This window comes from Neolamprologus multifasciatus, chromosome 23 (assembly GCF_963576455.1).
Source record: "Neolamprologus multifasciatus chromosome 23, fNeoMul1.2, whole genome shotgun sequence".
NCBI lineage: Eukaryota > Metazoa > Chordata > Actinopteri > Cichliformes > Cichlidae > Neolamprologus > Neolamprologus multifasciatus.
In genome coordinates this window covers 17,923,126-17,935,577 of record NC_140460.1, presented here as the reverse complement: position 1 = coordinate 17,935,577, position 12,452 = coordinate 17,923,126, and the positions used below count along the sequence as shown (strand labels likewise).

Sequence of the window (12,452 nt, the reverse complement as noted above, 5' to 3'; positions counted from 1 at the left end):
TTATAAAATCCAAAGGAAAACTGGAGAAATGAGAAGGAGACAAGAGGAAGAAAAGAGAAGAAACAATCATTTTATGGCTCAGATTTGGGCACACTGGTCTAAACAGCACACAGTTCATTTTAAGATAAGATAAGATAAGATAACCTTTATTAGTCCCACACGTGGGAAATTTGTTTTGTCACAGCAGGAAGTGGACAGTGCAAAAGTTATGAAGCAAAAATTAGAATACAATAAGAATAAATACAGTACACGACTGTACAGAATAGAATAAAATAAAATACTATATACAGTAGAATAAAATAGAATAAAATATACAATAAGAAAAAAATAGAATACAAATGCTTTATACAACTGAGTAAAAATACAACGATGCCAGAAGAGATTATTGCACATTAGTGTTATTGCACATTTGTGGATGTGTGTGTTTGATCAGTTAAAGTCTTTATTGTGGAGTCTGACAGCAGTGGGGAGGAAAGACCTGCGAAATCTCTCCGTCCCACACCGTGGGTGCCGCAGTTCCCACTGAAGGAGCTGCTCAGTGCTGTCAGAGTCTCCTGCATGGGGTGGGAGATGTTGTCCAACAGGGATGACAGCTTAGCCGCCATTCTCCTGACATTCTCCTGTCTCACCACCTCCACTGGGTCCAGAGGGCATCCTAGAACAGAGCTGGCCCTGCGGATCAGCCTGTTCAGTCTCTTCCTGTCCCCAGCAGAGATGCTGCCACCCCAGCAGACCACACCATAAAAGATAGCAGAGGCCACCACAGAGTCATAGAAGGTCTTCAGGAGTGGGCCCTCCACTCCAAACGACCTGAGTCTCCGCAGCAGGTACAGCCTGCTCTGCCCTTTCCTGTAGAGGGCGTCTGAGTTATGAGTCCAGTCCAGTCTGTTGTTCAGATGAACACCAAGGTACCTGTAGCTGTCCACAGCCTCAATGTCCATACCTTGGATGTTCAGTGGTTGCAGTGGAGAATGCTTGTGCCTGCAGAAGTCTACCACCAGCTCCTTGGTTTTACTGGCGTTGATCTGGAGGTAGTTCAGCTGGCACCAGTCCACAAAGTCTTGAGTCAGTCCTCTGTACTCCTTGTCGTCCCCATCAGTGATGAGGCCGACTATTGCAGAGTCATCAGAGAACTTCTGCAGGAAGCACTGGATGGAGTTGTGGGAGAAGTCTGCAGTGTAGATGGTGAAGAGGAACGGAGCCAGAACCGTTCCCTGTGGGGCCCCCGTACTGCAGACGACCCTGTCCGACACACAGCCCTGAGTCCTCACATACTGTGGTTGGTCGGTGAGGTAGTCCAAAATCCAGGTAGTGAGGTGATGGTCCACTCCTGAGTTCTCCAGCTTGTCCTTCAGAACCGAGGGAAGAATAGTGTTGAAGGCACTGGAGAAATCAAAGAACATGATTCTCAAAGTGCTCCCAGCGGTCTCCAGGTGAGCGAGGGAACGATGTAGGAGGTGAATGACAGCATCATCCGCTCCAATGCCAGGCTGGTAGGCAAACTGAAGTGGGTCCAGTGATGAGCTTACCAGGCGCCGAAGCTGTGCCAGGACCAAACGCTCCAGGGTTTTCATCAGGTGGGATGTCAGAGCCACCGGCCTGTAGCTGTTGAGGTCCTTGGGGCGTGAAGTCTTTGGCACTGGTACAACACAGGAGGTTTTCCAGAGCTGTGGGACTCTACCCAGCCTCAGGCTCAGGTTGAAGAGGTGCTCCATCACCCCACACAGTTGGTCCGTGCAGGACCTGACGACCCTCGAGCTCATGCCATTTGGGCCCGCTGCCTTCTTGCCATTAATCCTCCTCAGCTCCCTCCTAACCTGGGTGGTTGAGAGAGACAGGCTGGAGCCTTGTGTTGATTGTGTATTGGATGCTGTTGTTGGGGGTGGGGAGGAGTGAGCAGGGTGAGTAGAGGAGGTGTGAAGTGTCTGAGGTGTCAGAGGTGGAACAGCAGCAGTGGGGGTGGGTGAGTCTGCAGCTGATGTTGGAGACTGCCTCATGGCTGAATCAAATCTGAAATGATTCAGTTCATTTGCCCACCTCACATCCCCCCCAGGCAGAGAGTTCTGATGTTTGTGGCCTGAGATGGTTCTGAGGCCTCTCCAGACTTCACCAACGTTGTTTTGCTGAAGCTGGTTCTCCATCTTTTGCCTGTAGCTGTCCTTCCCATTCCTTATCAGTCCCCTCAACTCTCTCTGCACCCTTTTCAACTCCTCTTTGTCTTTGGATTTGAAGGCCCTCCTCTTCTGCTTGAGGACAGCTTTAATTTCTGGGGTAATCCATGGTTTGTTGTTGGAGAAACACCGTACAGTCCTGGAAGGTACGGTGTTATCCACACAGAAATTAATATAGTCAGTAATGCATGTAGTAAGGCTGTCGATGTCCTCTTCGTGGTTGTCACAGATCACCTCCCACACAGTCGACTCAAAACAATCCTTAAGAGCCTCCTCGCTCTCCTCCGACCATCTCTGTACTGTGCGGGTGGCTGGTGGCTCCCTGCGCACTAAGGGCTCATACACAGGGACAAGGTGCACCAGGTTGTGGTCAAATCTGCCCAGGGGAGGGAGAGGTGATGTTGAGACAACGCCGGTCTCTGCGATTCTTTTGGTCCTGGTAGAGATCACGCTGAGATGTTTCCATGTTTTACACAATCCTTTTATTACCCATTATTCTTACAGATGCATCTGGAGATCAGCACACTGCATTCCTATGCAGTCCTATGCTAAAGGCTGATCTAAAGAACTCCACACAACAGTTACAGTTATATTCTCTGGTCTCCTCCCCCCTACAGTAAACACCCCCACAATGGAAATACACTAGTACAGTGGCCAAGGGTGCTGACACCCTGACCCCCATCTCCTTTTATGGTAGTGCCCGTTTGCCCTTTGTCTGCTTCTCACCCTCAGTAACTCTTGCTACTGTCCTGGGGGTGGGGGTTGATTGTCCTTCTGCCCTACACCTCAGTTCTTTGTTCCCATCCCAGGCCTATTTTCTATTTTGTATCCTTACACCCATTACCACAATATTATAATGTTGCAAGCAATCACAACTATATTCTCTTTAACGTTGATGTACATTAAGGAATCTATTCTCAACAGTGATGAACTGTATGCCTCTTCTGCATTGGCATACAGTAAGTCCAGTGTTTTATTGTCTCTGGTTGTGCATGTCACATACTGGGTGAAGGTGGGCAGTGTGGAGTCCAATGAGGCATGATTGAAGTCCCCTGATATTATGAGAAGGGCTCTCGGAGATTGTGTTTGCAGTCTGCTGACCACTGAGTGGAGCGTGTCACAGGCTGCATCCGCGTTGGCCGAGGGGGGGGACATACGCTGTTATCGCGATAACATGCGAGAATTCCCGTATTTACCTTTTAAGGGAAATACTGTAATGGGAAATGTGAGCACTGTGGGGATGATGAGACAGTAGAGCATGTTATATTCCACTGTCAGTATTAGAAAGAAAGAAGACAACTAATTCAAAACCTAAACCTCATCCTAAGTTATGATCAAATCTGAATCGTAGGGGCTAAAGACTTTTAAATATGATAGACTCTTTCAGTCTCACCCAGCATGTATTGGATCCACCACATGTACAGGGCCATACGTTGGACCTTGTCTTCTGGATTACCAATTTCTAATTTGGAAATATGTGATGTGATTTTCTCTGACCATTGTGTTTAACATACTTTTATCTCACTGCCATTTTAAATCAATCCCAAACACGCCGTTATCGCGTTTTTAAACCATCGGCTATAGAACAGTTCTCCATTGCCTTTCAAAAATGGTCGGGTTCTTCCCTTGGTGACGGCACCGAGCAGATCGAATCTAACTTTATTAGTAAATGCAAGGCTATTCTTGATGAGATTGCCCCGTTTAAACTAGCGCGACCAACAACTAAATCTGACCCGCAGATAAACGAGACGACCCGATCAGCTAGATGACAGTGCAGGAAGGCTGAACGAAAATGGAAAAAAAGACAGGTTACGTTTAAGGTTATGTTTATTTTCTGCTGCTGAGAGAGAGTCTATATAGATATAAGGACATTGTGAAAGCTGAAAAATCTAACTCGCAAACACTATTGAGAACAACTCTAATAATCCCCGAACTCTCTTTTCAATTATTGATTTGGCCCTGAAAACCTCTCCCGCCTCTCATATGTATAGCTCTGCTGAAACCTGCAAGAGATTCTTGCAGTTTTTTATTAATAGGATAGAAATACTCCGACCCGTGCCTATTCTGTCCCTGTACGATGTCTTAACAACATATACCTGCGCTACTGCTTTTGACCAGTTTGAGCCTGTATGTTTTAACCAAGTGGAAGATCTTTGTAATAGTATAAAGATATCATCCTGCCCCACAGATGGAGTCCCAACACATTTTCTAAAAAAGATTATTAAGGTGGTCGACTCCGAAATGGTAACTATTTTTAATAGTAGTCTTAGCTCTGGAGTGGTACCAACTGGTTTCAAACATGCCGTAGCACAGCCAGTAAACTTTAAAAACCTAACCTTGACTCCTCTGTTCTTGCTAATTTCAGACCTATTTCCAAGCTTCTGTTTCTGTCAAAGGTTTTGGAAAGAATTGTATTTGAGCAGTTACAATCCTTTCTAAATAGTCATAATATTCTAGAGAAATTCCAGTGGGGCTTCGAATCCTACCACAGTACAGAAACTGCTAAAAATTCTTACTGATATTTTATTAATCACCGATTCAGGTGACTCAGCTGTGCTCCTGCTTTTAGACTTAACTGCAGCCTTTGATACCGTCGACCACAGCATTATGATCTCGCGATTGGAGCAATGTGGTATCAAAGGTATCCCTTTTGGAATGGCTTAGGTCCTACCTCTCCGAGAGGACTTTTTCTGTGAGCCTTGATGATTTTACTTCATCCACAGCTCCATTTACTTGTGGTGTCCCGTAGGGTTCTGTATTAGGCCCAATTCTCTTTTCAATCTATTTGCTACCCTTAGGCCTAATTTTTAAGAAACATAACATCTGTTTTCACTCTTATGCTGACGACACCCAGATCTATCTTTGGCTTAATAGAAACACCTCCACTCCCATGGAATCATTATTCAAATGCCTTGATGAAGTTAAAACCTGGATGGTCTCAAATTTTCTTACCTTTAATGAGAACAACACTAAAATAATTATTTCTGGACCAAGCTATAACTCTAATGCCCCAGATTTAGATTTATATAACTTAGCATCTGTTGTTAAAACACATGTAAAAAACCTGGGGGTTTTCTTGAATAACAAACTCACATTTAAGAAACAAGTTAATTTAATTGTTCAGCGGTCTGTTTTTAAAATAAGGCTCCTATCTAAGGTGAGATTGTTTTTATCCCTTAAAAACTTGGAACGAGCAATCTATGTGTTCATCCTTTCGCAACTGGACTACTGTAATTGGCTATATGTTGGTGTCAGTCAGTCCAGTCTGGCACGGCTCCAACTTGTACAAAACACTGCTGCCCACCTTTTGACCCGTGTGAAGAGACACCGACATCTTACCCCGGTGCTTGCCTCTCTTCATTGGCTTCCAGTGTGTTTTAGAATTAAATTTAAAATCTTACTTTTGACTTACAAAGTGCTAAATGGCCAGCACCAGACTATTTGTTTGACCTTTTGCAGCTTTATATGCCCTCTAGAGCCCTTCGATCAAGTGATCATTTGCGCCTTACCTTACACAAGTCTAGAATGGTTCATAGATGGGGATCGGGCATTTGCGGTTGTGGCACTGAAAATGTGGAACGATTTACCTCTCATATTAGAAAGCCCCCAACTGTCACTCTTTTTAAATCCCATCTTAAAACATATTTTTCTCTTTGGCTTTCTATACTGCATGAGAGCTACCTTTTTTTTTTTCTCGATTTTTCTTGTTTTCTTATTGATGTTAATTTTATTGTTTATTTATTATGTTGTAAAGCACTTTGCTCAACTCTTGTTATTAAATATGCTTTATAAATAAATGAAATAAATGAATAAATATATTAAATAGAATAAAGTGATTCACTTAATTTAAGGAGTAAAAGTTATCAGGCACTATTTAGTTTTCTTAGGCAAACATATTTTTATGATAGACGGAAGTCAAAGGAGCTTGCAAAGAAAAGCGTCTGGACTTCTTTAAGTTACTTGAAGACGTTTCACCTCTCATCCGAGAAGCTTCTTCAGTTCTAAGGTCAAATGGTGGAGAGTCTCGGATGAGAGGTGAAACGTCTTCAAGTAACTTAAAGAAGTCCAGACGCTTTTCTTTGCAAGCTCCTTTGACTACGATGACCTGGATGACTGGGAACCTTCACAGACGATAGACGGAAGTGTTATTTTCCGTGGAGATGGCACAGAGTGCAGTTGTTTGGCTGTGGTAAGTATTTGCCTTTGTTTTGTTAAACACTGGTGAACAGGGGTTTTATGTGGTTACATATTTATTTCACGTTGATGGTGGCCGTTTGTGTCAAAAATATTAAGTAACAGTTCTAAAAAACCAGAGAGATGATTAAAACTCCCAGCTTACCCATGCCACGCCGTCATCACTTCGTATTTAGTGATGATGGCGTGATGAAGCTGCGTGAATGTGTTGAATATTTCCGGCCAGTTACTTTATTAAACGCAGATCACACGAAGGCCCGTTCAACAGCTTGTTTGGTGCTCTGAAGAACGACGCGGGCTTCATTTGGACACACCCCCTTTGTTTGACGCATGCCTCGTTTCTCATTGTTGCACAGCATGCTTGATGTGAGTGATGTGAACAAAGGACAGACAAAAAAAATGGAACAAATTATCCAGCTTTATCAAAGTTTTATTATTAAAAGTAACAATAACAAAAAAGGGTGTCTATGCTTCGCTAATGTTCTCAGAAAACATGACTTGATTATTATTAATGTAGGATTTTTGCTGTTTCCACTATTAAACTCAGTTTACTGTTTGTTTGAGTTTTTTTTTTAATCTGAAGGCTTTGTGCCAGTGCGGTGCAGTCACACTCACAAAAAAAGTAACGAGCTCCAGTTTACTGGCTGCTATTTTCATTGCTGTGAGAAAAATGTGAAAAATTATTTTATCCTATTGTATTTTATTCATGTGTCAGTGAATAAATAAAGGTTTGAAATAGGGATGCAACGATACCAATTTTTACAAACCGATATGATACCGATACTTGGATCTGAGTACTTGCCGATACAGAGTACAAAAACCGATACTTCTACCACACACACACACAAATGCAATGAATTGGAAGACAGGTTTTATTTTATTCTCTGCCGATAAAAAATAAATCTTAATAAAAATGACCACAAAAAAATTTCAAGTGAAAAATAAGCACTTCTGTTAAATTATTGCAGAGTCTCCACATTGTAATTTAACAAAATATCACTGAACTATTGGCACTGTCTCGAGCTAGCAGAATAATAAATAAACACTTCTGTTTGGAATAAAATAAATACAAATTAGGTTTGAGAATAAAATAAACTTTTAAATTATTGCAGAGTGTCCATATTGTAAACAAACAAACAAACAAAATAACGAAAGTATTTGGCATTGATGAACTCCTCATCTGCCCGTGGATTATCAGTCCACTGTGCCGTTAAACCAAGGACTGACATCGCGCACACACTGCTTGTCTTTACCTCTTCAGAAAGTTTTGGCACCATTATCTCCCTGATGTATGGGCGGTTGGGAATTTCATATCGCAGCTCGAGTATGCTGAGAAGACGGTGCAATCCTATGTTTTCCACGACCGGCATTGGCTTGTCATCCAGAGCGATAAAATGAGTCAGAGCCTCTGTTATTTAAACTGCCCGTGGATTTTCTCTTGACATTTTTCATCGCTTTTCCAAAACCTGAGTTAAAGTTGGCTGTTCCGGTCCACACTGCTGACATTTTGCTTAGCCTAGCTTCAGCAGCCTCCAGTTTCTCTTTTTTATCTGGAGCCGCCAGTCTCACTTGCCTAACCCTGTGCCTGTTTAGCGCGGGATGTCCCCCTAGTGGCCAATCTAAAAAACTACAACAGAAATGACATGCCACCCTCTGATTAATGAAATAAGTTAGTATTATTTCATGTTCATGGTATCGGTTAACTTTTACGAGTATGAGTACGCACACATTTTACAGTATCAGCCCCGATACCCGATACCAGTATCGGTATCGGTGCATCCCTAGTTTGAAATATTAATCGAAAGTTCATTCTAATGATTCAAATTTCATTTTGTAGGTGAGGGAGAATTAGAATGGCAACAAACAAATTGCTTGACAGCACGTAATAACCAGTTTTCCCACTCTTTATTCTTACTAAGTTTTGTTCTAGTGAGTCGTGTAAATAGTTTTACACCTCAGTTCGGCACCGCCCAGCACAGTTTTTTATTTGTCTCTGCTGCTGGAAGTGTAAACATTTTTTAGGCTTTTATTTTGATAAATTACAGATTAGAAATGTTGGGGTTTAAAATCTGAGTAACATGAGAGATCAGAGTTATGAAAAACTCTTCTTAAACACTTGTTAAAAGAAGATTTGGCACTAACTGGTTAAATAAAGAAAAGATGATAAGAAAGTTTTAGACAGAGGTCAAGGTTTTGGATTTGAAGGACATAAATCAAAGAAGAAGCTGAGCAGTTTTCAGGAGCTGCCAGGGACTTGTTGGATTTGGACAATAAAACCTCTTGTATACCACGAAGAGCTGGAAGGAGTTGAAGACAGCCCACGTGTCCACAGGAAGAAAATCCAAAGGAGCAAGCAGAGATGAAGTGGGCTAAAGAGGTAGAATGAAATGAGTAATTCTCAACATCACATCTGTATAACGCAATAATATTTACACACAGTAACAAACATGGTGTGGCCGAGGATAAGCAACCGACTCAGATGTGTGAATGACTGCAGACTGAAGCCTTAAACCAAACTGCCACACAGGATGATGTTTCAGTGCAGAGGCAGCAGCTTCTACACCCAAGCTCAAAGCTGTTGAACACATACCAAATTACTGTTGTGCCATGACTTCAGGAGGACAGACACACTGAAAAAAATGTTTTTTTGGCCCTGTAATTATTATTTCAATTAGCTATATAAATTTTACAAAAAAATACAAATTCAGTGCTATTACTTTAAAATAGCAGTTTTTCTTGTAGTGCATTACTTGAGGATTGTTTGTAATTATGTGTCCTCAGTTTTGTATGTAAATTGAATCATTCGAGCCAAGTAATATTCACTAAACCAATTCATTGGCTTAATTGGTTGATATTTCCAAGTAAAATGTAATGGAGTGACATCAGTGAATATGGCCACCTTCTCTGCATTCGGAGCATGACGTCAAAGCCCCTCCCCACATTTGAGCGGTCTTTCTTCAGACATACCATGGTCCACATTTCGACGGTTGGCAGACTTGACGGAAACGGGAAGAAGTGGAACCATGAATGTAAGTTTTAAGCGGAACAAACTTTGTACGTTCCTGTTGGCTCACCTACTTAAGTCAGTTTCTCCGCACTGAAAGCAGCTGCGCTAGCAAATAGTGTATTTTTACTGCTAGATTTGCTGACTAACTTTCCTGGCAGGAGGTATGTCCAGAATTTCCCACAGCACTTTACAGCTTAGATGGCCACCTAAAGAACACACGCCTGCTGCCTTAACTAACGTCTTTGTGAATAAAACGACCACGGTCCAGTTTAAAATAATTGCTGCACCGCTGCCATGAGGTGTATTTTGAGAAAAAAAAAATAAAAAAATATGTACGCACTCTATTTCACTCAAGTCTTTATATTGACCTGTTTTAAATTTGACACCGAGCTGACATATGTAAAAAAAAAAATAATAAATTATATCAGTGTGCATCCTTGAGTTAGTAGAAATTAGTTGAAAAGCATATAGATAACCTTTTTTCCACCAGAGCCAGAACATAGGACCTTCTGACTGCTAATTTGAACTCCACAAGGTAAGATCAAATTAGTAACGATTAGGTTTAACTTGTCACATAATTTCTTTGTGTGGCAGTTTGGTTTAATTTTGAATTCTCTCATTTCAGATCAAAGAGGAGTTTAAGCGAATAACCACAATTCATCTGGAGCGAACGTTTTTGTCCAGATTGGACAGGTACACCACCAAACTCCTGGAGATATTTCGAAGGAAGGGCGGGACTGCAGGGACCAAAATAAAACCAATGTTGGACTCACTGAATAAGGTAAAATTTTAAATTATTTTAATTACATAATCTAATGGAAAAGATGAGGTCATACACACTGAGAATGTATCACTCTTATTTAAAGGACAAGTTTGTTATTTTACACTTAAAGCTTTGTTTTCAGATTGTTTATGATGAAATCGAACGATTTTGATTGAAATTTGGACACATGCTGCTGGCCCAAGCTTTTTTGGTTTCTGTGGTAGCACACCCCCACCTCCACAATGGCTTCACACAAAGACGTGAAACTCGCCGAGTGGTCAGGGGTGTTCACTGATATGTTCACACACAAATCGCTGCAAAAAATGCTTTCCAACAGGTGTTTTACCATTTGTTGTAAAACTGTGGACCTATTTTTTTCAAACGCACACCTGTACATTCTTCCGCCGAGAGCTTGAATAATAGAATAGAATAGCGGCAGACTAATACCGTACATCACAGCACATCTAATACAAGTCAATGGAGTTGGACAAAAACTACAATAAAAACCAGTTGGAAAGTATCTTTTGCAGCGATTTTTGTGTGAACATATCAGTGAACACTCCTGACCACTCGGTGAGTTTCACGTCTTTGTAAACGACAGTTTTATGCGTTTTAGGAAGGATTGTTCCAGTGCACCTATGAAGCCATTGTGGAGGTGGGGGTGTGCTACCACAGAAACCAAAAAAGCTCGGGCCAGCAGCATGTGTCCAAATTTCAATCAAAATCGTTCGATTTCATCATAAACTGAAAATGTTCTCCTGATCCTGACACTGTGGCCACAATTAACAATTTATGCACATGATTGTCTCTACAAGTGTATACAAACCTGTCATCTCTCCCTTAATATGCGCTCAAAAGCAGAGAAATTTACAGAATTTTCAAAGTGACCCTCTGAGTGCAGCGAGATCCCTTCCTGCTGCCCATAGACTCCAATACAATTATTTCCCAAAATATTACTCTTGTGTGTGGGAATTCCTGTTTTTGACTGGTTAATATTGTGATAGGAGGTACTGATATGTTGCGAAAAATTCATTTGCATGTCCAGTGATGAGGCAGAAAACTTTCCTCACTGGGCAGAGACAGTTTCTGGACCCACAGATTATGACATGCACTGGACTCTTGTCTTAACACACATCGTTGAGAAATTCATGTTAAGTTGCACACTTCACAACGTTAGAATGTAGCTGCAGGCTTACATTCTCCATGGGTAACTTTCTGTTTACATCTGTATGTGCTGTTATGTATGTATGTTACATATGTTATGTTGTGTATTTTCTGCAATAAATTTTCTTTTTAGGTTTAATAGCATCATGTCGATGGCAGAAGGGACATTATCATTTGTTGCTTAGTTGAGTATCTTGGAGAGAGTGGAGAGGAGCTGATCAAAGACCATCAGGTATCTGATGATCATAATGACTGTATTAAAATCATTGTCTAACCTTATAATCTGGTCTTCACTTGTGATGATATATTGAAGGTCAAAGATTCTCTACACTCGTGATGTTTTTTAAAAAAGACTCAAGATTAATATTTTTAATCAGGCTTTTAACTAATTTCTTAAATCTTTATGCTCTTACCCTTTATTTTTTAAATCATATTTAATCTTCATCTTATCTGCCTTAAACTTTAACTTGCCTTTTGTCTGATTTTTTTTCTGACTATTTAACGATCACTTATTAACTTTATTTTATGAGCAAAAGAGTATTTAATTTGATTATACCTTTATAACCTATTTTAATGATTTAATGGTTCTGGTCTACCAACACGCGTGCCGTCCCATGGACAGCTCCAGGCTGGATGGCCCGCAAAAGTGATTTTCTTTGTCTCAGGGTCAGCCTCTGTGAAGCACGTTCTGTAACTTTACGTATGAAAAGTGCCATATGAATATTGTTTGATTTGAGTATACTAAATTGAGTATACCTCTTTTTTATTTTTACATTTTTTTCTCTTAACCTTTTCTTTTACTTGGAATCTATTCTAGTTATTGCTAATTGTGGTTTGTTTGTTTTCACAGGATGTCAGCCAAGAAGCATTGAAAGAGGACTGCAGTAATCACATGATGAAGAACATCGTAATCCATCCCAATGTGGCACAGGAAAACCAAGATCCTGTGAACGTGTCGGTCATCATTGAGGGGACAGAAATTCTGGAGGACTGCGGAAGTGTGACAAACGCTTGCCTCCTGCTCATGGGTGTCATCTATGCTGTCAACTTAAGTTACCCACTGAAACTGAAATATACGTTTGAGGTATTTCAGAAGCTGTTTCTTGAGCTTGACATCCTTAAAATGTCACCAAAGGTCCAGTCTCTCCACAAG

At 41.1% G+C, this 12,452-nt stretch overlaps 1 long non-coding RNA gene across 1 annotated transcript; it reads left to right on the top strand.

Moving 5' to 3' along the window:
- Positions 1 to 6,067: 6,067 nt before the first annotated feature.
- LOC146491326 (uncharacterized) lies at positions 6,068 to 11,823 on the top strand. Its single transcript, XR_014872436.1, has 4 exons — positions 6,068 to 9,394; positions 9,869 to 9,907; positions 9,998 to 10,153; positions 11,442 to 11,823. It is a non-coding gene; the product is annotated as an uncharacterized LOC146491326 (long non-coding RNA).
- Positions 11,824 to 12,452: the final 629 nt, after the last annotated feature.